Source organism: Schistocerca americana, chromosome 4, assembly GCF_021461395.2.
Source record: "Schistocerca americana isolate TAMUIC-IGC-003095 chromosome 4, iqSchAmer2.1, whole genome shotgun sequence".
Taxonomy (NCBI): Eukaryota; Metazoa; Arthropoda; class Insecta; order Orthoptera; family Acrididae; genus Schistocerca; species Schistocerca americana.
The window spans coordinates 29,028,156-29,054,435 of record NC_060122.1 but is presented as its reverse complement, the minus strand read 5'-3'; positions in this window follow the sequence as shown (position 1 = coordinate 29,054,435).

Here is a 26,280-nt window from a genome sequence, read left to right as displayed (position 1 = left end):
AAAGGCACCATTCCAATTTCTCACACGGAGAGTAACGCTTCTGACTGTATGTGCTTTGTTTCTTTCCTGGGATTCCAGTAATAGATTCCGATGGACTTGGGAAAGTTTACTGTACCCTGTGGACATTCAACTTGACGATGAAACACAGAAATTGTGTCGGAATAGAGTACAACAGGCTTCAAGCCGACTTCTGTCCGGGAGAGTAATGTTTCTAACTGTCTGTGCTTTGATTCTTTCCTGGGAATCCAGTAATAGATTTGATGGACATGCAAAGGTTTACTATAACTTGTGGACCTTCAACTTGACGATGAAACACAGAAATTGCGTCGGACTTGAATACAACAGGCACCAAGGCGACTTCTGACTGGGAGAGTAATGCTTCTAACTGTTTGTGCTTTGATTCTTTCCTGGGATTCCAGTAATAGATTCCGATGGACATGAGAAGGTTTACTGTAACCTGTGTACCTTCAACTTGACGATTAAACACAGAAATTGCGTCGGAATTGAATACAACATGCACCATGCCGACTTCTCTCCGGGAGACTACTGCTTCTAACTGTCTGTGCTTTGATTCTTTCCTGGGATACCAGTAATAGATTCCGATGGACATGGGAAGTGTTACTGTAACCTGTGGACCTTCAACTTGACGATGAAACACAGAAATTAGCTCGGAATTGAATACAACAGGCATCATGCCGATTCCTGTCCAGGAGAGTAATGCTTCTAACTGTGTGTGCATTGATTCTTTTCTGGGATTCCAGTAATAGGTTCCGACGGACATGGGAAAGTTTAATGTAACCTGTGGACCTTCAACTTGACGATGAAACACAGAAAAGCCGTCGGACTTAAATACAACAGGCACCAAGCCGACTTCACTCCGGTACAGTAATGTTTCTAACTGTCTGTGCTTAGATTCTTTTCAGGGATTTCAGTAATAGATTCCAATGGACACTGGAAGGTTTGCTGTAACCTGTGGACCTTCCACTTGACGATGAAGCACAGAAGTTGCGTCGGAATTGAATGCAACAGGCACCATGCCGATTTCTCACCGGGAGAGTAACGCTTCTGACTGTGTGTGCTTTGATTCTTTCCTGGGTTTCCAGTAATAGATTGCGATGGACTTGGGAAGGTTTACTGTATGATGTGGACATTCAACTTGACGATGAAACACAGAAATTGTGTCGGAATAGAATACTACAGGCACCAAGACGACTTCTGTCCGGGAGAGTAATGCTTCTAACTGCCTGTGCTTTGATTCTTTCCTGGGATTCCAGTAATAGATTCCGATGGACATGGTAATGTTTACTTTAACCTGTGGACCTTCAACTGGACGATGAAACACAGAAATTGCGTCGCAATTGAATACAACAGGCACCATGCCGACTTCTGTCCGGGAGAGTAATGCTTCCAACTGTCTGTGCTTTGATTCTTTGTTGGGATTCCAGTAATAGATTCCGCTGGACATGGGAATTTTTACTGTAAATGTAGACCTTTAACTTGACGATGAAACACAGAATTTGCGTCGGAATTGAATACAACAAACACCATGCCGACTTCTCTCCCGGAGAGTACTGCTCGAAATGACTGTGTTTTTTATCGTTTCTGGGATTCCAGTAATAGCTCCGATGGACATGCGAAGGTTTACTGTAACCTGTGGACCTTCAACTTGACGATGAAACACAGAAATTGCGTCGGAATTGAATCCAACAGGCACCATGCCGACTTCTGTCCGGGAGAGTAGTGTTTCTAACTGTCTGTGCTTTGATTCTTTCCTGGGATTCCAGTAATAGATTCCGATGGACATGGGAAGGTTTACTATAACCTGTGGACCTTCAACGTGACGATGAAACACAGAAATTGCGTCGGAATTGAATATAACAGGCACCATGCCGACTTCTCTCCGGGAGAGTAATGTTTCTAACTGTCTGTGCTTTGATTCTTTCCTGGGAATCCAGTATTAGATTCCGATGGACATGAGAAGGTTTACTGTAACCTGTGGACCTTCAACTTGACGATGAAACACAGAAATTGCGTCGGAATTGAATACAACAGGCACCATGCCGACTTCTCTCCGGGAGAGTAATGCTTCTACCTGTCTGTGCTTTGATTCTTTCCTGGGATTCCAGAAATAGATTCCGATGGACATGGGAAGGATTACTGTAACCTGTGGACCTTCAACTTGACGACGAAACACAGAAATTGCGTCGGAATTGAATACAACAAACACAACACCGACTTCTCTCCCGGAGAGTAATGCTTCTAATTGTCGGTGTTTTGATTCTTTCCTGGGATTCCAGTAATAGATTCCGATGGACATGGGAAGGTTTACTGTAACCTGTGGACCTTCAACTTGACGATGAAACACAGAGTTTGCATCGGACTTAAATACAACAGGCACCAAGCCGACTTCTGTCCGGGAGAGTAATGCTTCTAACTGTCTGTGGTTTGGTTCTTTCCTGGGATTCCAGTAATAGATTCCGATTTACATGGGAAGGTTTACTATAACCTGTGGACCTTTAAAGTGACGATGAAACACAGACATTACATCGGAATTGAATACAACAGGCACCATGCCGACTTCTGTCCTGGAGAGTAATGCTTCTATCTGTCTGTGCTTTGAATCTCTCCTGGGATTCCAGTAATAGATGACGATGGACATGGGAAGGTTTACTGTAACCTGTGGACCTTCAACTTGACGATGAAACACAGAAATTGCGTCGGAATTGAATACAACAGGCACCATGCCGACTTCTCTCCGGGAGACTACTGCTTCTAACTGTCTCTGCTTTGATTCTTTCCTGGGATTCCAGTAATAGATTCCGATGAACATGGGAAAGTATACTGTTACCTGTGGACCTTCCACTTGACGATAAAACACAGAAATTACGTCGGAATTGAATACTACTGGCACCATGCCGTCTTCTCTCCGGGAGAGTAATGCTTCTAACTGTCTGTGCTTTGATTCTTTCCTGGGATTCCAGTAATAGATTCCGATGGACTTGGGAAGGTTTACTGTAACCTGTGGACATTCAACTTGACGATGAAACACAGAAATTGCGTCGGAATTGAATACAACAGGCACCATGCCGACTTCTCTCCGGGAGAGTAACGCTTCTAACTGTCTGTGCTTTGATACCTTCCTGGGATTCCAGTAATAGATTTCGATGGACATGGGAAGGTTTACTGTAACCTGTGGACCTTCAACCTGACAATGAAACACAGAAATTGCGTCCGACTTAAATACAACAGGCACCAAGCCGACTTCTGTCCGGGAGAGTAATGCTTCTAACTGTCTGTGGTTTGGTTCTTTCCTGGGATTCCAGTAATAGTTTCCGGTGGACATGGGAATTTTTACTATAACCTGTAGACCTTCAACGTGACGATGAAACACAGAAATTGAATCGGAATTGAATACAACAGGCACCATGCCGACTTCTCTCCGGGAGAGTAATGTTTCTCACTGTCGTGCTTTAATTCTTTCCTGGGATTCCAGTAACAGATTCCGATGGACATGGGAAAGATTACTGTAACCTGTGGACCTTCCACTTGACGATAAAACACAGAAATTGCGTCGGAATTGAATCCAACAGGCACCATGCCGACTTATGTCCCGGAGAGCAGTGCTTCTAACTGTTTGTGCTTTGACTCTTTCCTGGGATTCCAGTAATAGATTCCGATGGACATGGGAGGGTTTACTGTAACCTGTGGACCTTCAACTTGACGATGAAACACAGAAATCGCGTCGGAATTCAATACAACAAACACCATGTCGACCTCTCTCCGGGAGAATAATGCTTGTAACTCTCTGTGTTTTGATTCTTTCCTGGGATTCCAGTAATTGATTCCGATGGACATGGGAATGTTTACTGTAACCTGTGGACCTTCAACTTGACGATGAAACACAGAAAATGCGTCGGAATTGAATACAACAGGCACCAAGCCGACTTCTGTCCGGGAGAGTAATGCTTCTAACTGTCTGTGTTTTGATTCTTTCCTGGGATTTCAGAAATAGATTCCGATGGACATGGAAAGGTTTACTGTAACCTGTGGACCTTCAACATGGCGATGAAACACAGAATTTGCGTCGGAATTGAATACAACAGGCACCATGCCGACTTCTCTCCGGGAGACTACTGCTTCAAACTGTCTGTGCTTTGATTCTATCCTGGGATTCCAGTAATAGATTCCGATATACATGGGAAGGTTTACTTTAACCTGTGGACCTTCAACTTGACGATGAAACACAGAAATTGCGTCGGAATTGAATCCAACAGGCACCATGCCGACTTCTGTCCGGGAGAGTAGTGTTTCTAACTGTCTGTGCTTTGATTCTTTCCTGGGATTCCAGTAATAGATTCCGATGGACATGGGAAGGTTTACTATAACCTGTAGACCTTCAACGTGACGATGAAACACAGAAATTGCGTCGGACCTGAATATAACAGGCACCATGCCGACTTCTCTCCGGGGAGAGTTATGTTTCTAACTGTCTGTGCTTTGATTCTTTCCTGGGATTCCAGTATTGGATTCCGATGGACATGAGAAGGTTTACTGTAACCTGTGGACCTTCAACTTGACGATGAAACACAGAAATTGCGTCGGAATTGAATACAACAGGCACCATGCCGACTTCTCTCCGGGAGAGTAATGCGTCAAACTGTCTGTGCTTTGATTCTTTCCTGGGATTCCAGAAATAGATTCCGATGGACATGGGAAGGATTACTGCAACCTGTGGACCTTCAACTTGACGACGAAACACAGAAATTGCGTCGGAATTGAATACAACAGACACAACACCGACTTCTCTCCCGGAGAGTAATGCTTCTAATTGTCGGTGTTTTGATTCTTTCCTGGGATTCCAGTAATAGATTCCGATGGACATGGGAAGGTTTACCGTAACCTGTGGACCTTCAACTTGACGATGAAACACAGAAATTGCTTCGGATTTGAATCCAACAAGCAACATGCCGACTTCTGTCCGGGAGAGTAATGCTTCTAAATGTCTGTGCTTTGATTCTTTCCTGGGATTCCAGTAATAGATTCCGATGTACATGGGAAGGTTTACTGTAACCTGTGGACCTTCAACTTGACGATGAAACACAGAGTTTGCGTCGGACTTAAATACAACAGGCACCAAGCCGACTTCTGTCCGGGAGAGTAATGCTTCTAACTGTCTGTGGTTTGGTTCTTTCCTGGGATTCCAGTAATAGATTCCGATGGACATGGGAAGGTTTACTATAACCTGTGGAAATTTAAAGTGACGATGAAACACAGACATTACATCGGAATTGAATACAACAGGCACCATGCCGACTTCTCTCCGGGAGAGTAATGTTTCTCACTGTCGTGCTTTGATTCTTTCCTGGGATTCCAGTAATAGATTCCGATGGACATGGGAAAGTTTACTGTAACCTGTGGACCTTCAACTTGACGATGAAACACAGAAATTGTGTCGGAATTGAATACAACAGGCACCAAGCCGACTTCTGTCCTGGAGAGTAATGCTTCTATCTGTCTGTGCTTTGAATCTCTCCTGGGATTCCAGTAATAGATGACGATGGACATGGGAAGGTTTACTGTAACCTGTGGACCTTCAACTTGACGATGAAACACAGAAATTGCGTCGGAATTGAATACAACTGGCACCATGCCGACTTCTCTCCGGGAGACTACTGCTTCTAACTGTCTGTGCTTTGATTCTTTCCTGGGATTCCAGTAATAGATTCCGATGAACATGGGAAAGTTTACTGTTACCTGCGGACCTTCCACTTGACGATAAAACACAGAAATTGCGTCGGAATAGAATACTACTGGCACCATGCCGACTTCTCTCCGGGAGAGTAATGCTTCTAACTGTCTGTGCTTTGATTCTTTCCTGGGATTCCAGTAATAGATTCCGATGGACTTGGGAAGGTTTACTGTAACCTGTGGACATTCAACTTGACGATGAAACACAGAAATTGTGTCGGAATTGAATACAACAGGCACCAAGCCGACTTCTGTTCTGTAGAGTAATGCTTCTAACTGTCTGTGCTTCGATTCTTTCCTGGGATTCCAGTAATAGATTCCGATGGACATGGGTAGGTTTACTTTAACCTGTGGACCTTCAACTTGACGATGAAACACAGAAATTAGGTCGGAATCGAATACAACAGGCACCATGCCGACTTCTGTCCGGGAGAGTAATGCATCCAACTGTCTGTGCTTTCATTCTTTATGTTGATTCCAGTAATAGTTCCGATGGACATGCGAAGGTTTACTGTAACCTGTGGACCTTAGACGTGACGATGAAACACAGAAATTGCGTCGGAATTGAATCCAACAGGCACCATGCCGACTCCTGTCCCGGAGAGTAGTGCCTCGAACTGTCTGTGCTATGATTCTTTCCTGGGATTCCAGTAGTAAATTCCGATGGATATGGGAAGGTTTACTGCAACCTGTGGACCTTCAACTTGACGATGATACACAGAAATCGCGTCGGAATTGAATACAACAAGCACCATGCCGACTTCTCTCCGGAAGAATAATGCTTGTATCACTCTGTGTTTTGATTCTTTCCTGGGATTCCAGTAATTGATTCCGATGGACATGGGAAGGTTTACTGTAACCTGTGGACCATCCACTTGACGATGAAACACAGAAATTGCGTCGGAATTGAATCCAACAGGCACCATGCCGACTTCCCTCCGGGAGAGTAATGCTTCTAACTGTCTGTGCTTTGATACCTTCCTGGGATTCCAGTAATAGATTACGATGGACATGGGAAGGTTTACTGTAACCTGTGGACCTTCAACCTGACGATGAAACACAGAAATTGCGTCCGACTTATATACAACAGGCACCAAGCCGACTTCTGTCCGGGAGAGTAATGCTTCTAACTGTCTGTGGTTTGGTTCTTTCCTGGGATTCCAGTAATAGATTCCGGTGGACATGGGAATGTTTACTATAACCTGTAGACCTTCAACGTTACGATGAAACACAGAAATTAGGTCGGAATTGAATACAACAGGCACCATGCCGACTTCTGTCCGGGAGAGTAATGCTTCTAACTGTCAGTGCTTTGATTCTTTATTCGGATGCCAGTAATAGATCCGATGGACATGCGAAGGTTTATTGTAACCTGTGGACCTTCAACTTGATGATGAAACACAGAAATTGCGTCGGAATTGAATCCAACAGGCACCATGCCGACTTCTGTCCCGGAGAGTAGTGCTTCTAACTGTTTGTGCTTTGATTCTTTCCTGGGATTCCAGTAATTGATTCCGATGGACATGGGAAGGTTTACTGTAACCTGTGGACCTTCAACTTGATGATGAAACACAGAAATCGCGTCGGAATTCAACGCAACAAACACCATGCCGACTTCTCTCCGGGAGAATAATGCTTGTAACTCTCTGTGTTTTGATTCTTTCCTGGGATTCCAGTAATTGATTCCGATGGACATGGGAAGGTTTACTGTAACCTGTGGACCTTCAACTTGACGATGAAACACAGAAATTGCGTCGGAAATGAATAAAATGGGAACCATGGCGACTTCCTTCCGGGAGAGTAATGCTTCTAACTGTCTGTGCTTTTATTCTTTCCTGGGACTCCAGTAATAGATTCCGATGGACTTGGGAATGTTTACTGTAACCTGTTGACCTTCAACTTGACGATGAAACACAGAAAATGCGTCGGAATTGAATACAACAGGCACCATGCCGACTTATCTCCGGGAGAGTAATGCTTCCAACTGCCTGTGTATTGAATCATTCCTGGGAGTCCAGTAATAGGTTCCACTGGACATGGGTAGGATTACTGTAACCTGTGGACCTTCAACTTGACGATGAAACACAGAAATTGCGTCGGAATCGAATACAACAAACACAATGCCGACTTCTCTCCCGGAGAGTAATGCTTCTAACTGTCTGTGTTTTGATTCTTTCCTGGGATTCCAGTAATAGATTCCGATGGACATGGGAGGGTTTACTGTAACCTGTGGAACTTCCACTTGACGATGAAACACAGAAATTGCATCGGATTTGAATCCAACAAGCACTATGCCGACATCTGTCCGGGAGAGTAATGCTTCTAACTGTCTGTGCTTTGATTCTTTTGTGGGATTCCAGTAATGGATTCCGTTGGACATGGGAAGGTTTACTGTATCCTGTCGACTTTCAACATGACAATGAAACACAGAAATTGCGTCGGAATTGAATACAACAGGCACCATGCCGACTTCTCTCCGGGAGACTACTGCTTCAAACTGTCTGTGCTTTGATTCTTTCCTGGGATTCCAGTAATAGATTCGGATGGACATGGGAAAGTTTACTGTTACCTGTGGACCTTCCACTTGACGTTAAAACACAGAAATTGCGTCGGAATTGAATAAAATGGGCAACATGGCGACTTCCTTCCGGGAGAGTAATGCTTCTAACTGTCTGTGCTTTGATTCTTTCCTGGGACTCCAGTAATAGATTCCGATGGAAATGGGAAGGTTTACTGTAACCTGTGGACCTTCAACTTGACGATGAAACACAGAAATTGCGTCGGAATTGAATAAAACAGGCACCAAGCCGACTTCTGTCCGGGAGAGTAATGCTTCTAACTATCTGTGCTTTGATTCTTTCCTGGGATTCCAGGAATAGATTCCGATTGACATGGGAAGGTTTACTGTAACCTGTGGACTTTCAACTTGACGATGAAACACAGAAAATGTGTCGGAATTGAATACAACAGGTACCAAGCCGATGTCTGTCCGGGAGAGTAATGCTTCTAACTGTCTGTGCTTTGATTCTTTCCTGGGATTCCAGTAATAGATTCCGATATACATGGGAAGGTTTACTTTAACCTGTGGACCTTCAACTTGACGATGAAACACAGAAATTGCGCCGGACTTGAATACAACAGGCACCAAGGTGACTTCTGTCAGGGAGAGTAAGGCTTCCGACTGTCTGTGGTTTGATTCTTTCCTGGGATTCCAGTAATAGATTCCGATGGACATGGGAAAGTTTACTGTAACCTGTGGACCTTCCACCTGACGATAAAACACAGATATTGTGTCGGAATTGAATACTACAGGCACCATGCCGACTTCTCTCCGGGAGAGTAATGCTTCTAAATGTCTGTCCTTTGATTCTTTCCTGGGATTCCAGAAATAGATTCCGATGGACATGGGAAGGTTTACTGCAACCTGTGGACCTTCAACTAGACGATGAAACACAGAAATTGCGTCGGCATTGAATCCAACAGGCACCATGCCGACTTCTCTCCGGGACAGTAATGCTTCTAACTGTCTGTGCTTTGATTCTTTCCTAGGATTCGAGTAATAGATTCCGATGGACATGGGAAGGTCTGCTTTAAATTGTGGACCTTCAACTTGACGATGAAACACAGAAATTGGGTCGGAATTGATTACAACAGGCACCATGCCGATTTTTCACCGGGAGAGTAACGCTTCTAACTGTCTGTGCTTTGATTCTTTCCTAGGATTTCAGTAATAGATTCCGATGGACATGGGAAGGTTTACTGTAACCTGTGGACCATCAACTTGACGATGATACACAGAAATTGCGTCTTATTTGAATACAACAGGCAAAATGCCGACTTCTCTATGGGTGACTAATGCTTCTATCTGTCTGTGCTTTGATTCTTTCCTGGGATTCCAGTAATAGATTCCGATGGACATGGGAAGATTTACTGTGACCTGTGGACGATCAACTTGACGATGAAACACACAAATTGCGTCGGAATATAATCCAACAGGTACCATGCCGACTTCTCTCCGGGAGAGTAATGCTTCTAACTGTCTGTGCTTTGATTCTTTCCTGGGATTCCAGTAATAGATTCCTATGGACATGGGAAGGTTTACTGTAACCTGTTGACCTTCAACTTGACGATGAAACACAGAAATTGCGTCGGAATTAAATCCAACAGGCACCATGCCGACTTCTGTCCCGGAGAGAAGTGCTTCTAACTGTTTGTGCTTTGATTCTTTCCTGGGATTCCAGTAATAGATTCCGATGGACATGGGAAGGTTTACTATAACCTGTGGACCTTCAACTTGACGATGAAACACAGAAATTGCGTCGGAATTGAATACAACAGGCACCAAGCCGACTTCTGTCCGAGAGAGTAGTGCTTCTAACTGTCTGTGCTTTGATTCTTTCCTGGGATTCCAGGAATAGATTGCGATGGACATGGGAAGGTTTACTGTAACCTGTGGACTTTCAACTTGACGATGAAACACAGAAAATGTGTCGGAATTGAATACAACAGGCACCAAGACGATTTCTGTCCGGGAGAGTAATGCTTCTAACCGTATGTGCTTTGATTCTTTCCTGGGATTCCAGTTATAGATTCCGATATACATGGGAAGGTTTACTTTAACCTGTGGACCTACAACTTGACGATGAAACAGAGAAATTGCGCCGGACTTGAAAACAACAGGCACCAAGGTGACTTCTGGCCGGGTGAGTAATGCTTCTAACTGTCTGTGGTTTGATTCTTTCCTGGGATTACAGTAATAGATTCCGATGGACATGGGAAAGTTTACTGTAACCTGTGGACCTTCCACCTGACGATGAAACACAGAAATTGTGTCGGAATTGAATACTACAGGCACCATGCCGACTTCTCTCCGCGAGAGTAATGCTTCTAACTGTCTGTGCTTTGATTCTTTCCTGGGATTCCAGAAATAGATTCCGATGGACATGGGAAGGTTTACTGCAACCTGTGGACCTTCAACTAGACGATGAAGCACAGAAATTGCGTCGGAATAGAATACAACAGGCACCATGCCGACTTCTCTCCGGGAGAGTATTGCTTCCAACTGTCTGTGCTTTTAATCTTTCCTGGGATTCCAGTAATAGGTTCCACTGGACATGGGTAGGATTACTGTAACCTGTGGACCTTCAACTTGACGATGAAACACAGAAATTGCGTCGGAATAGAATACAAAAGGCACCATGCCGACTTCTCTCCGGGAGAGTAATGCTACTAACTGTCCGTGCTTTGATTCTTTCCTGGGATTCCAGTAATAGATTCCGATGGACATGGGATGGTTTACTGTAACCTGTGGACCTTCAACCTGACGATGAAACACAGAAATTGTGTCGGAATTGAATAGAACAGGCACCAAGCCGACTTCTGTCCGGGAGAGTAATGCTGCTAACTGTCTGTGCTATGATTCTTTCCTGGGATTCCAGTAATAGATTCCGATGGACATGGGAAGGTTTACTTTAACCTGTGGACCCTCAACGTGACGATGAAACACAGAAATTAGGTCGGAATTGAATACAACAGGCACCATGCCGACTTCTGTCCCGGAGAGTAGTGCTTCTAACTGTTTGTGCTTTGATTCTTTCCTGGGATTCCAGTAATAGATTCCGATGGACATGGGAAGATTTACTGTAACCTGTGGACCTTCAACTTGACGATGAAACACAGAAATTGCGTCGGAATTGAATAAAATGGGCACCATGGCGACTTCCTTCCGGGAGAGTAATGTTTCTAACTGTCTGTGCTTTGATTCTTTCCTGGGACTCCAGTAATAGATTCCGATGGACATGGGAAGGTTTACTGTAACCTGTGGACCTTCAACTTGACGATGAAACACAGAAATTGCGTCGGAATTGAATATAACAGGCACCAAACCGACTTCTGTCCGGGAGAGTAATGCTTCTAACTGTCTGTGCTTTGATTCTTTCCTGGGATTCCAGGAATAGATTCCGATGGACATGGGAAGGTTTACTGTAACCTGTGGACGTTCAACTTGACGATGAAACACAGAAAATGTGTCGGAATTGAATACAACAGGTACCAAGCCGATTTCTGTCCGGGAGAGTAATGCTTCTAACTGTCTGTGTTTTGAATCTTTATGGGGATTCCAGTAATGGGTTCCACTGGACATGGGTAGGATTACTGTAACCTGTGGACCCTCAACTTGACGATGAAACACAAAAATTGCGTCGGAATCGAATACAACAAACACAATGCCGACTTCTCTCCCGGAGAGTAATGGTTCTAACTGTCTGTGTTTTGATTCTTTCCTGGGATTCCAGTAATAGATTCCGATGGACATGGGAAGGTTTACTGTAACCTGTGGACCTTCAACTTGACAATGAATTACAGAAATTGCGTCGGAATTGAATGCAACAGGCAACATGCCGACTTCTCTCCGGGAGAGTAATGCTTCTAACTGTCTGTGCTTTGATTCTTTCCTAGGATTCGAGTAATAGATTCCGATGGACATGGGGAGGTCTGCTTTAAATTGTGGACCTTCAACTTGACGATGAAACACAGAAATTGGGTCGGAATTGATTACAACACGCACCATGCCGATTTTTCACCTGGAGAGTAACGCTTCTAACTGTCTGTGCTTTGATTCTTTCCTAGGATTTCAATAATAGATTCCGATGGACATGGGAGGGTTTACTGTAACCTGTGGACCATCAACTTGACGATGAAACACAGAAATTAGGTCGGAATCGAATACAACAGGCACCATGCCGACTTCTCTATGGGTGACTAATGCTTCTATCTGTCTGTGCTTTGATTCTTTCCTGGGATTCCAGTAATAGATTCCGATGGACATGGGAAGATTTACTGTGACCTGTGGACGTTCAACTTGACGATGAAACACACAAATTGCGTCGGAATATAATCCAACAGGTACCATGCCGACTTCTCTCCGGGAGAGTAATGCTTCTAACTGTCTGTGCTTTGATTCTTTCCTGGGATTCCAGTAATAGATTCCGATGGACATGGGAAGGTTTACTGTAACCTGTGGTACTTCAACTTGACGATGAAAAACAGAAATTGCGTCGGAATTGAATACAACAGGCACTATGCCGACATCTGTCCGGGAGAGTAATGCTTCCAACTGCCTGTGCTTTGATTCTTTCCTGGGATTCCAGTAATAGATTCCGATGGTAATGGGAAGGTTTAATTTAACCTGTGGACCTTCAACTTTACGATTGAACACAGAAATTGCGTCGGAATTGAAAACAACGGGCACCATGCCGACTTCGCTAAGGCAGAGTAATGATTCTAACTGTCTGTGATTTGATTGTTTCCTGGGATTCCAGTAACAGATTCCGACGGACATAGGAACGTTTACTGTAACCTGTGGAACATCAACTTGACGATGACACACAGAAATTGCGGCGGAATTAAATACAACAAACACCATGACGATTTCTCTCCGGGAGAGTAATGCTTGCAACTGTCTGTGCTTCGGTGCTTTCCTGGGATTCCAGTAATAGATTCCGATGGACATGGGAAGATTACTGTAACCTGTGGTTCTTCAACCTGACGATGAAACATAGAAATTGCGTCTTAATTGAATACAACAGGCACCATGCCTACTTCTGTCCGGGAGAGTAAAATTTCTAACTGTCTGTGCTTTGATTCTTTCCTGGGATTCCAATAATAGATTCCGATGGACATAGGGAAGTTTACTAAAACCTGTGGACCTTCAACTTGACGATGAAACACAGAAATTGCGTCGGAATTGAATACAACAGGCACCATGAAGATTTCTGTCCAGGATTGTAATGCTCCTAACTGTGTGTGCATTTATTCTTTCCTGGAATTGCAGTAATAGATTCCGATGGACATGGGAAAGTTAACTGTAACCTGTGGAGCTTCAACTTGACAATGAAACACAGAAATTTCGTCGGAATTGAATACAACAGGCAGCATGCCGACTTCTATCCGGGAGAGTAATGCTTCTAACTGTCTGTGCTTTGATTCTTTCCTCGGATTCCCGTAATAGATACCGATGGACATGGGAAAGTTTACTGTAACCTATGGACCTTCAACTTGACGATGAAACACAGAAATTGCGTCGGAATAGAATACAAAAGGAACCATGCCGACTTCTCTCCGGGAGAGTAATGCTTCTAACTGTCTGTGCTTTGATTCTTTCCTGGGATTCCAGTAATAGATTCCGATGGGCATGGGAAGGTTTACTGTAACCTGTGGACCTTCAACCTGACGATGAAACACAGAAATTGTGTCGGAATTGAATAGAACGGGCACCAAGCCGACTTCTGTCCGGGAGAGTAATGCTGCTAACTGTCTGTGCTATGATTCTTTCCTGGGATTCCAGTAATAGATTCCGATGGAAATAGGAGGTTTACTTTAACCTGTGGACCTTCAACGTGACGACGAAACACAGAAATTAGGTCGGAATCGAATACAACAGGCACCAAGCCGACTTCTGTCCGAGAGAGTAGTGCTTCTAACTGTCTGTGCTTTGATTCTTTCCTGGGATTCCAGGAATAGATTCCGGTGGACATGGGAGGGTTTACTGTAACCTGTGGACTTTCAACTTGACGATGAAATACAGAAAATGTGTCGGAATTGAATACAACAATCACCAAGACGATTTCTGTCCGGGAGAGTAATGCTTCTAACCGTCTGTGCTTTGATTCTTTCCTGGGATTCCAGTAATAGATTCCGAAATACATGGGAAGGTTTACTTTAACCTGTGGACTTTCAACTTGACGATGAAACACAGAAATTGCGCCGGACTTGAATACAACAGGCACCAAGGCGACTTCTGTCCGGGAGAGTAATGCTTCTAACTGTCTGTGGTTCGATTCTTTCCTGGGATTACAGTAATAGATTCCGATGGACATGGGAAAGTTTACTGTAACCTGTGGACCTTCCACCTGACGATAAAACACAAAAATTGTGTCGGAAATGAATACTACAGGCACCACGCCGACTTCTCTCCGGGAGAGTAATGCTTCTAACTGTCTGTGCTTTGATTCTTTCCTGGGATTCCAGAAATAGATTCCGATGGACATGGGAAGGTTTACTGCAGCCTGTGGACCTTCAACTAGACGATAAAGCACAGAAATTGCGTCGGAATTGAATACAACAGGCACCATGCCGACTTCTCTCCGGGAGAGTAATGCTTCTAACTGTCTGTGCTTTGATTCTTTCCTGGGATTCCAGTAATAGATTCCGAAATACATGGGAAGGTTTACTTTAACCTGTGGACTTTCAACTTGACGATGAAACACAGAAATTGCGCCGGACTTGAATACAACAGGCACCAAGGTGACTTCTGTCCGGGAGAGTAATGCTTCTAACTGTCTGTGGTTCGATTCTTTCCTGGGATTACAGTAATAGATTCCGATGGACATGGGAAGGTTTACTGTAACCTGTGGACCTTCAACTTGACGATGAAACACAGAAATTGCGTCGGAATAGAATACAAAAGGCACCATGTCGACTTCTCTCCGGGAGAGTAATGCTTCTAACTGTCTGTGCTTTGATTCTTTCCTGGGATTCCAGTAATAGATTCCGATGGACATGGGAAGGTTTACTGTAACCTGTGGACCTTCAACCTGACGATGAAACACAGAAATTGTGTCGGAACTGAATAGAACAGGCACCAAGCCGACTTCTGTCCGGGAGAGTAATGCTGCTAACTGTCCGTGCTATGATTCTTTCCTGGGATTCCAGTAATAGATTCCGATGGACATGGGAAGGTTTACTGTAACCTGTGGACCTTCAACGTGACGATGAAACACAGAAATTGCGTCGGAATTGAATACAACAGGCACTTTGCCGACTTCTCTCCGGTAGAGCAATGTTCCTAACTGTCTGTGCTTTGATTCTTTCCAGGGATTTTAGTAATAGATTCCGATGGATATGGGAAGGTTTACTGTAACCTGTGGACCTTCCACTTCACGATAAAACACAGAAATTGCGTCGGAATTGAATACTACTGGCACCATGCCGACTTCTCTCCGGGAGAGTAACGCTTCTGACTGTATGTGCTTTGTTTCTTTCCTGGGGTTTCCAGTTTTAGATTCCGATGGACTTGGGAAAGTTTACTGTACCCTGTGGACATTCAACTTGACGATGAAACACAGAAATTGTGTCGGAATTGAATAGAACAGGCACCAAGCCGACTTCTGTCCGGGAGAGTAATGCTGCTAACTGTCTGTGCTATGATTCTTTACTGGGATTCCAGTAATAGATTCCGATGGACATGGGAAGGTTTACTTTAACCTGTGGACATTCAACGTGACGATGAAACACAGAAATTAGGGCGGAATTGAATACAACAGGCACCATGCCGACTTCTGTCCGGGAGAGTAATGCTTCCAACTGTCTGTGCTTTGATTCTTTATTGGGATGCCAGTAATACATCCGGTGGACATGCGACGGTTTACTGTAACCTGTGGACCTTCAACTTGACGATGAAACACAGAAATTGCGTCGGAATTGAATAAAATGGGCACCATGGCGACTTCCTTCCGGGAGAGTAATGCTTCTAACTGCCTGTGCTTTGATTCTTTCCTGGGACTCCAGTAATAGATTCCGATGGACATGGAAAGGTTTACTGTAACCTGTGGACCTTCAACTTGACGATGAAACACAGAAATTGCGTCGGAATTGAATACAACAGGCACCAAGCCGACTTCTGTCCGGGAGAGTAATGCTTCTAACTGTCTGTGATTTGATTCTTTCCTGGGATTCCAGGAATAGATTCCGATGGACATGGGAAGGTTTACTGTAACCTGTGGACTTTCAACTTGACGATGAAACACAGAAAATGTGTCGGAATTGAATACAACAGGCACCAAGCCGATGTCTGTCCGGGAGAGTAATGCTTCTAACTGTCTGTGCTTTGATTCTTTCCTGGGATTCCAGTAATGGATTCCGATATACATTGGAAGGTTTACTTTAACCTGTGGACCTTCAACTTAACGATGAAACACAGAAATTGCGCCGGACTTGAATACAACAGGCACCAAGGTGACTTCTGTCCGGGAGAGTAAGGCTTCCAACTGTCTGTGCTTTGATTCTTTCCTGGGATTCCAGTAATAGATTCCGATGGACATGGGAAAGTTTGCTGTGACCTGTGGACCTTCCACCTGACGATAAAACACAGAAATTGTCTCGGAATTGAATACTACAGGCACCATGCCGACTTCTCTCCGGGAGAGTAATGCTTCTAACTGTCTGTCCTTTGATTCTTTCCTGGGATTCCAGAAATAGATTCCGATGGACATGGGAAGGTTTACTGCAACCTGTGGACCTTCAACTAGACGATGAAGCACAGAAATTGCGTCGGAATTGAATACAACAGGCACCATGCCGACCTTTCTACGGGAGAGTAATGCTTCTAACTGTCTGTGTTTGAATCTTTATTGGGATTCCAGTAATGGGTTCCACTGGACATGGGTAGGATTACTGCAACCTGTGGACCTTCAACTTGACGATGAAACACAAAAATTGCGTCGGAATCGAATACAACAAACACAATGCCGACTTCTCTCCCGGAGAGTAATGGTTCTAACTGTCTGTGTTTTGATTCTTTCCTGGGATTCCAGTAATAGATTCCGATGGACATTGGATGGTTTACTGTACCCTGTGGACCTTCCACTTGTCGATGAAACACAGAAATTGCATCGGATTTGAATCCAACAAGCACCATGACGACTTCTGTCCGGGAGAGTAATGCTTCTAACTGTCTGTGATTTGATTCTTTCCTGGGATTCCAGTAATAGATTCCGATGGACATGGGAAGGTTTACTTTAACCTGTGGACATTCAACGTGACGATGAAACACAGAAATTAGGTCGGAATTGAATACTACAGGCACCATGCCGACTTCTGTCCGAGAGAGTACTGCTTCCAACTGCCTGTGCTTTGATTCTTTATTGGGATGCCAGTAATACATCCGATGGACATGCGACGGTTTACTGTAACCTGTGGACCTTCAACTTGACGATGAAACACAGAAATTGCGTCGGAATTGAATCCAACAGGCACCATGCCGACTTCTGTCCCGGAGAGTAGTGCTTCTAACTGTTTGTGCTTTGATTCTTTCCTGGGATTCCAGTAATAGATTCCGATGGACATGGGGAGGTTTACTGTAAGCTGTGGACCTTCAACTTGACGATGAAACACAGAAATTGCGTCGGAATTGAATAAAATGGGCACCATGGCGACTTCCTTCCGGGAGAGTAATGCTTCTAACTGCCTGTGCTTTGATTCTTTCCTGGGACTCCAGTAATAGATTCCGATGGACATGGAAAGGTTTACTGTAACCTGTGGACCTTCAACTTGACGATGAAACACAGAAATTGCGTCGGAATTGAATACAACAGGCACCAAGCCGACTTCTCTCCGGAAGAGTAATGCTTCTAACTGTCTGTGTTTTGATTCTTTCCTGGGATTCCAGGAATAGATTACGATGGACATGGGAAGGTTTACTGTAACCTGTGGACTTTCAACTTGACGATGAAACACAGAAAATGTGTCGGAATTGAATACAACAGGCACCAAGCCGATGTCTGTCCGGGAGAGTAATGCTTCTAACTGTCTGTGCTTTGATTCTTTCCTGGGATTCCAGTAATGGATTCCGATATACATGGGAAGGTTTACTTTAACCTGTGGACCTTCAACTTGACGATGAAACATAGAAATTGCGCCGGACTTGAATACAACAGGCACCAAGGTGACTTCTGTCCGGGAGAGTAAGGCTTCCAACTGTCTGTGCTTTGATTCTTTCGTGGGATTCCAGTAATAGATTCCGATGGACATGGGAAAGTTTACTGTGACCTGTGGACCTTCCACCTGACGATAAAACACAGAAATTGTGTCGGAATTGAATACTACAGGCACCATGCCGACTTCTCTCCGGGAGAGTAATGCTTCTAACTGTCTGTCCTTTGATTCTTTCCTGGGATTCCAGAAATAGATTCCGATGGACATGGGAAGGTTTACTGCAACCTGTGGACCTTCAACTAGACGATGAAGCACAGAAATTGCGTCGGAATTGAATACAACAGGCACCATGCCGACCTTACTACGGGAGAGTAATGCTTCTAACTGTCTGTGTTTGAATCTTTATTGGGATTCCAGTAATGGGTTCCACTGGACATGGGTAGGATTACTGCAACCTGTGGACCTTCAACTTGACGATGAAACACAAAAATTGCGTCGGAATCGAATACAACAAACACAATGCCGACTTCTCTCCCGGAGAGTAATGGTTCTAACTGTCTGTGTTTTGATTCTTTCCTGGGATTCCAGTAATAGATTCCGATGGACATTGGATGGTTTACTGTACCCTGTGGACCTTCCACTTGTCGATGAAACACAGAAATTGCATCGGATTAGAATCCAACAAGCACCATGCCGACATCTGTCCGGGAGAGTAATGCTTCTAACTGTCTGTGCTTTGATTCTTTCCTGGGATTCCAGTAATAGAATCCGATGGACATGGGAAGATTTACTGTGACCTGTGGACGTTCAACTTGACGATGAAACACACAAATTGCGTCGGAATATAATCCAACAGGTACCATGCCGACTTCTCTCCGGGAGAGTAATGCTTCTAACTGTCTGTGCTTTGATTCTTCCTGGGATTCGAGTAATAGATTCCGATGGACATGGGAAGGTTTACTGTAACCTGTGGACCTTCAACTTGACGATGAAACACAGAAACTGCGTCGGAATCGAATACAACAAACACAATGCCGACTTCTCTCCCGGAGAGTAATGCTTCTAACTGTCTGTGTTTTGATTCTTTCCTGGGATTCCAGTAATAGATTCCGATGGACATGGGAATGTTTACTGTAACCTGTGGACCTTCAACTTGACGATGAAAAACAGAAATTGCGTCGGAATTGAATACAACAGGCACTATGCCGACTTCTGTCCGGGAGAGTAATGCTTCCAACTGTCTGCGCTTTGATTCTTTGCTGGGATTCCAGTAATAGATTCCGATGGACATGGGAAGGTTTACTTTAACCTGTGGACTTTCAACTTGACGATGGAACACACAAATTGCGTCGGAATTGAAAACAACAGGCACCAAGCCGACTTCGCTAAGGCAGAGTAATGATTCTAACTGTCTGTGTTTGATTGTTTCCTGGAATTCCAGTAACAGATTCCGACGGACATGGGAACGTTTACTGTAACCTGTGGACCTTCAACTTGACGACGAAACACAGAAATTGTGTCGGAATTGAATACGACAGGCACCATGCCGACTTCCCTCCGGGAGAGTAGTGCCTCCACCTCTCTGTGCTTTGATTCTTTCTTGGGATTCTAGTAATACATTCCGATGGACATAAGAAGGATTACCGTAACCTGTGGACCATCAAATTGACGATGACACACAGAAATTACGGCGGAAATAAATACAACAAACACCATGACGATTTCTCTCCGGGAGAGTAATGCTTGCAACTGTCTGTGCTTCGGTTCTTCCCTGGGATTCCAGTAATAGATTCCGATGGACATGGGAAGGTTTACTGTAACCTGTGGTTCTTCAACCTGATGATGAAACATAGAAATTGCGTCTTAATTGAATACGACAGGCACCATGCCTACTTCTGTCCGGGAGAGTAAAATTTCTAACTGTCTGTGCTTTGATTCTTTCCTGGAATTCCAATAATAGATTCCGATGGACTTGGGGAAGTTTACTGTAACCTGTGGACCTTCAACTTGACGATGAAACACAGAAATTGCGTCGGAATAGCATACAACAGGCACCATGCCGACTTCTCTCCGGGACGGTAATGCTTCTAACTTTCTGTGCTTTGATTCTTTCCAGGGAATCCAGTAATAGATTTGATGGACATGCGATGGTTTACTGTAACCTGTGGACCGTCAACTTGACGATGAAACACAGAAATTGCGTCGGAATTGAATCCAACAGGCAGCATACCGACATCTGTTCCGGAGAGTAATGCTTCTAACTGTCTGTGCTTTGATTCATTCCTGGGATTCCAGTAATAGATTCCGATGGACATGGGAAGGTTTACTGTAACCTGTGGACCTTCAACTTGACGATGAAAAACAGAAATTGCGTCGGAATTGAATACAACAGGCACCAAGCCGACTTCTGTCCGGGAGAGTAATGCTACTAACTGTCTGTGCTTTGATTCTTTCCTGGGATTCCAGTAATAGATTCCGATGGACATGGGAAGGTTTACTCTAACCTGTGGACCTTCAACTTGACGATGAAACACAGAAATTGCGTCGGAATTGAATCCAACAGGCAGTATGGCGACTTCCTTCCGGGAGAGTAATGCTATTAACTGTCTGTGCATTGATTCTTTCCTGGGATTCCAGTAATAGATTCCGATGTACATGGGAAGTGTTACTGTGACCTGTGGACCTTCAACTTGACGATGAAACACGGAAATTGCGTCGGACTTGAATACAACAGGCACCAAGGCGACTTCTGACTTGGAGAGTAATGCTTCTAACTGTCTGTGGTTTGATTCTTTCCTGGGATTCCAGTAATAGATTCCGATGGACATGAGAAGGTTTATTGTAACCTGTGGTCCTTCAACGTGACGATGAAACAAAGATATTTCGTCGGAATTGAATACAACAGGCACCATGCCGACTTCTCTCTGGGAGACTACTGCTTCTAACTGTCTGTGCTTTGATTCTTTCCTGGGATTCCAGTAATAGATTCCGATGGACATGGGAACGTTTACTGTAACCTGTGAACCTTCAACTTGACGATAAAACACAGAAATTGCGTCTGAATTGAATACAACAGGCACCATGCCGACTTCTGTGCGGGAGAGTAATGCTTCCAACTGTCTGTGCTTTGATTCTTTCCTGGGATTCCAGTAATAAATTCCACTGGACATGGGAAGGATTACTTTAACCTGTGGACCTTAACTTGACGGTGAAACAGAGAAATTGCGTCGGAATTGAATACAACAAACACAATGCCGACTTCTCTCCCGGAGAGTAATGCTTCTAACAGTCAGTGTTTTGATTCTTTCCTGGTATTACAGTAATAGATTCCGATGGACATGGGAAGGTTTACTGTAACCTGTGGACCTTCAACTTGACGATGAAACACAGAAATTGCGTCTGAATTGAATCCAACAGGCACTATGGCGACTTCCTTCCGGGAGAGTAATGCTATTAACTGTCTGTGCATTGATTCTTCCCTGGGATTCCAGTAATAGATTCCGATGGACATGGGAAGGTTTACTGTGAAATGTGCACCTTCAACTTGACGATGAAACACACAAATTGCGTCGGAATATAATCCAACAGGCACCATGCCGACTTCTCTCCGGAAAAGTAATGCTTCTAACTGTCTGCGCTTTGATTCTTTCTTGGGATTCCAGTAAGCGATTCCGATGGACATGGGAAGGTTTACTGTAACCTGTGGACCTTCAACGTGACGATGAGAAACAGAAATTGCGTCGGAATTGATTAGAACAGGAACCATGCCGACTTCTGTCCGGGAGAGTAAAGCTTCTAACTGTCTGTGCGTTGATTCGTTCCTGGGATTCCAATAATAGTTTCCGATGGACATGGAAAGGTTAACTGAAACCTGTGGACCTTCAACTTGACGATGAAACACAGATATTGCGTCGGAATTGAATACAACAGGCACCATGCCGACTTCTCTCCGGGAGAGTAATGCTTCTAACTGTCTGTGCTTTGATTCTTTCCTGGGATTCCAGTAATAGATTCCAATGGACATGGGAAGGTTTACTGTAACCTGTGGACCTTCAACCTGACGATGAAACACAGAAATTGCGTCGGACTTAAATACAACAGGCATCATGCCGACTTCTTTCCGGGAGAGAAATGCTTCTAACTGTCTGTGCTTTGATTCTCTCCTGGGATTCCAGTAATGGATTCCGATGGACATGGGAAGGTTTACTGTAACCTGTGGACCTTCAACGTGACGAAGAAACACAGAAATTGCGTCGGAATTGAATACAACAGGCACTTTGCCGACTTCTCTCCGGTAGAGCAATGTTCCTAACTGTCTGTGCTTTGATTCTTTCCAGGGATTTTAGTAATAGATTCCGATGGACATGGGAAGGTTTACTGTAACCTGTGGACCTTCCACTTCACGATAAAACACAGAAATTGCGTCGGAATTGAATCCAACAGGCAGCATACCGACTTCTCTCCGGGAGAGTAATGCATCTAACTGTCTGTGCTTTGATTCTTTCCTGGGATTCCAGTAATAGATTCCGATGTACATGGGAAGGTTTACTGTAACCTGTGGACCTTCAACTTGACGATGAAAATCAGAAATTGCGTCGGAATTGAATACAACAGGCACCAAGCCGACTTCTGTCCGGGAGAGTAATGCTACTAACTGTCTGTGCTTTGATTCTTTCCTGGAGTTCCAGTAATAGATTCCGATGGACATGGGAAGGTTTACTCTAACCTGTGGACCTTCAACTTGACGATGAAACACAGAAATTGCGTCGGAATTGAATCCAACAGGCACTATGGCGACTTCCTTCCGGGAGAGTAATGCTATTAACTGTCTGTGCATTGATTCTTTCCTGGGATTCCAGTAATAGATTCCGATGTACATGGGAAGTGTGACTGTAACCTGTGGACCTTCAACTTGACGATGAAACACAGAAATTGCGTCGGAAATGAATCCAACAAACACCATGCCGACTTCTGTACGTGAGAGTAATGCTTCTAACTGTCAGTGCTTTGATTCTTTCCTGGTATTACAGTAATAGATTCCGATGGACATGGGAATGTTTACTGTAACCTGTGGACCTTCAACTTGACGATGAAACACAGAAATTGCGTCGGAATTGAATACAACAGGCATTATGCCGATTTCTCACCGGGAGAGTTACGCTTCTAACTGTCGGTGTTTTGATTCTTTCCTGGGATATCAGTAATATATTCTGATGGACATGGGAAAGTTTACTGTAAACTGTGGACCTTCAACTTGTCGATGAAACACAGAAATTGCGTCGGAATTGAATAGAACAGGCACCATGCCGACTTCTCTATGGGAGACTAATGCTTCTAATTGTCTGTGCTTTGAATCTTTCCTGGGATTCCAGTAATAGATTCCGATGGACATGGGAAGGTTTACTGTGACCTGTGCACCTTCAACTTGATGATGAAACACACAAATTGCGTAGGAATATAATCCAACAGGCACCATGCCGACTTCTCTCCGGAAAAGTAATGCTTCTAACTGTCTGCGCTTTGATTCTTTCTTGGGATTCCAGTAAGCGATTCCGATGGACTTGGGAAGGTTTACTGTAACCTGTGGACCTTCAACGTGACGATGAAAAACAGAAATTGCGTCGGAATTGAATAGAACAGGCACCATGCCGACTTCTTTCCGGGAGAGAAATGTTCCTAACTGTCTGCGCTTTGATTCTTTCCTGGGATTCCAGTAATAGATTCCGATGGACATGGGAAGATTTACTGTGACCTGTGGTCCTTCAACGTGACGATGAAACACAGATATTTCGTCGCAATTGAATACAACAGGCACCATGCCGACTTCTCTCTGGGAGACTACTGCTTCTAACTGTCTGTGCTTTGATTCTTTCCTGGGATTCCAGTAATAGATTCCGATGGACATGGGAAGGTTTACTGTAACCTGTGAACCTTCAACTTGACGATGAAACACAGATATTGCGTCTGAATTGAATACAACAGGCACCATGCCGACTTCTGTGCGGGAGAGTAATGCTTCCAACTGTCTATGCTTTGACTCTTTCCTGGGATTCCAGTAATAAATTCCACTGGACATGGGAAGGATTACTGTAACCTGTGGACCTTAACTTGACGGTGAAACAGAGAAATTGCGTCGGAATTGAATACAACAAACACAATGCCGACTTCTCTCCCGGAGAGTAATGCTTCTAACAGTCAGTGTTTTGATTCTTTCCTGGGATTCCAGTAATAGATTCCGGTGGACTTGGGAAGGTTTACTGTAACCTGTGGACCTTCAACCTGACGATGAAACACAGAAATTGCGTCGGAAATGAATCCAACAAACACCATGCCGACTTCTGTACGTGAGAGTAATGCTTCTAACTGTCTGTGCTTTGATTCTTTCCTGGTATTACAGTAATAGATTCCGATGGACATGGGAAGGTTTACTGTAACCTGTGGACCTTCAACTTGACGATGAAACACAGAAATTGCGTCGGAATTGAATACAACAGGCAACATGCCGATTTCTCACCGGGAGAGTTACGCTTCTAACTGTCGGTGCTTTGATTCTTTCCTGGGATATCAGTAATATATTCTGATGGACATGGGAAAGTTTACTGTAAACTGTGGACCTTCAACTTGACGATGAAACACAGAAATTGCGTCGGAATTGAATACAACAGGCACCATGCCGACTTCTCTATGGGAGACTAATGCTTCTAACTGTCTGTGCTTTGAATCTTTCCTGGGATTCCAGTAATAGATTCCGATGGACATGGGAAGGTTTACTGTGACCTGTGCACCTTCAACTTGACGATGAAACACACAAATTGCGTCGGAATATAATCCAACAGGCACCATGCCGACTTCTCTCCGGAAAAGTAATGCTTCTAACTGTCTGCGCTTTGATTCTTTCTTGGGATTCCAGTAAGCGATTCCGATGGACATGGGAAGGTTTACTGTAACCTGTGGACCTTCCACGTGACGATGAAAAACAGAAATTGCGTCGGAATTGAATAGAACAGGCACCATGCCGAATTCTCTCCGGGAGAGTAAAGCTTCTAACTGTCTGTGCGTTGATTCGTTCCTGGGATTCCAATAATAGTTTCCGATGGACATGGGAAGGTTAACTGAAACCTGTGGACCTTCAACTTGACGATGAAACACAGAAATTGCGTCGGAATTGAATACAACAGGCACCATGCCGACTTCTCTCTGGGAGACTACTGCTTCTAACTGTCTGTGCTTTGATTCTTTCCTGGGATTCCAGTAATAGATTCCGATGGACATGGGAAGGTTTACTGTAACCTGTGAACCTTCAACTTGACGATGAAACACAGATATTGCGTCTGAATTGAATACAACAGGCACCATGCCGACTTCTGTGCGGGAGAGTAATGCTTCCAACTGTCTGTGCTTTGACTCTTTCCTGGGATTCCAGTAATAAATTCCACTGGACATGGGAAGGATTACTGTAACCTGTGGACCTTAACTTGACGGTGAAACAGAGAAATTGCGTCGGAATTGAATACAACAAACACAATGCCGACTTCTCTCCCGGAGAGTAATGCTTCTAACAGTCAGTGTTTTGATTCTTTCCTGGGATTCCAGTAATAGATTCCGATGGACATGGGAAGGTTTACTGTGACCTGTGCACCTTCAACTTGACGATGAAACACACAAATTGCGTCGGAATATAATCCAACAGGCACCATGCCGACTTCTCTCCGGAAAAGTAATGCTTCTAACTGTCTGCGCTTTGATTCTTTCTTGGGATTCCAGTAAGCGATTCCGATGGACATGGGAAGGTTTACTGTAACCTGTGGACCTTCAACGTGA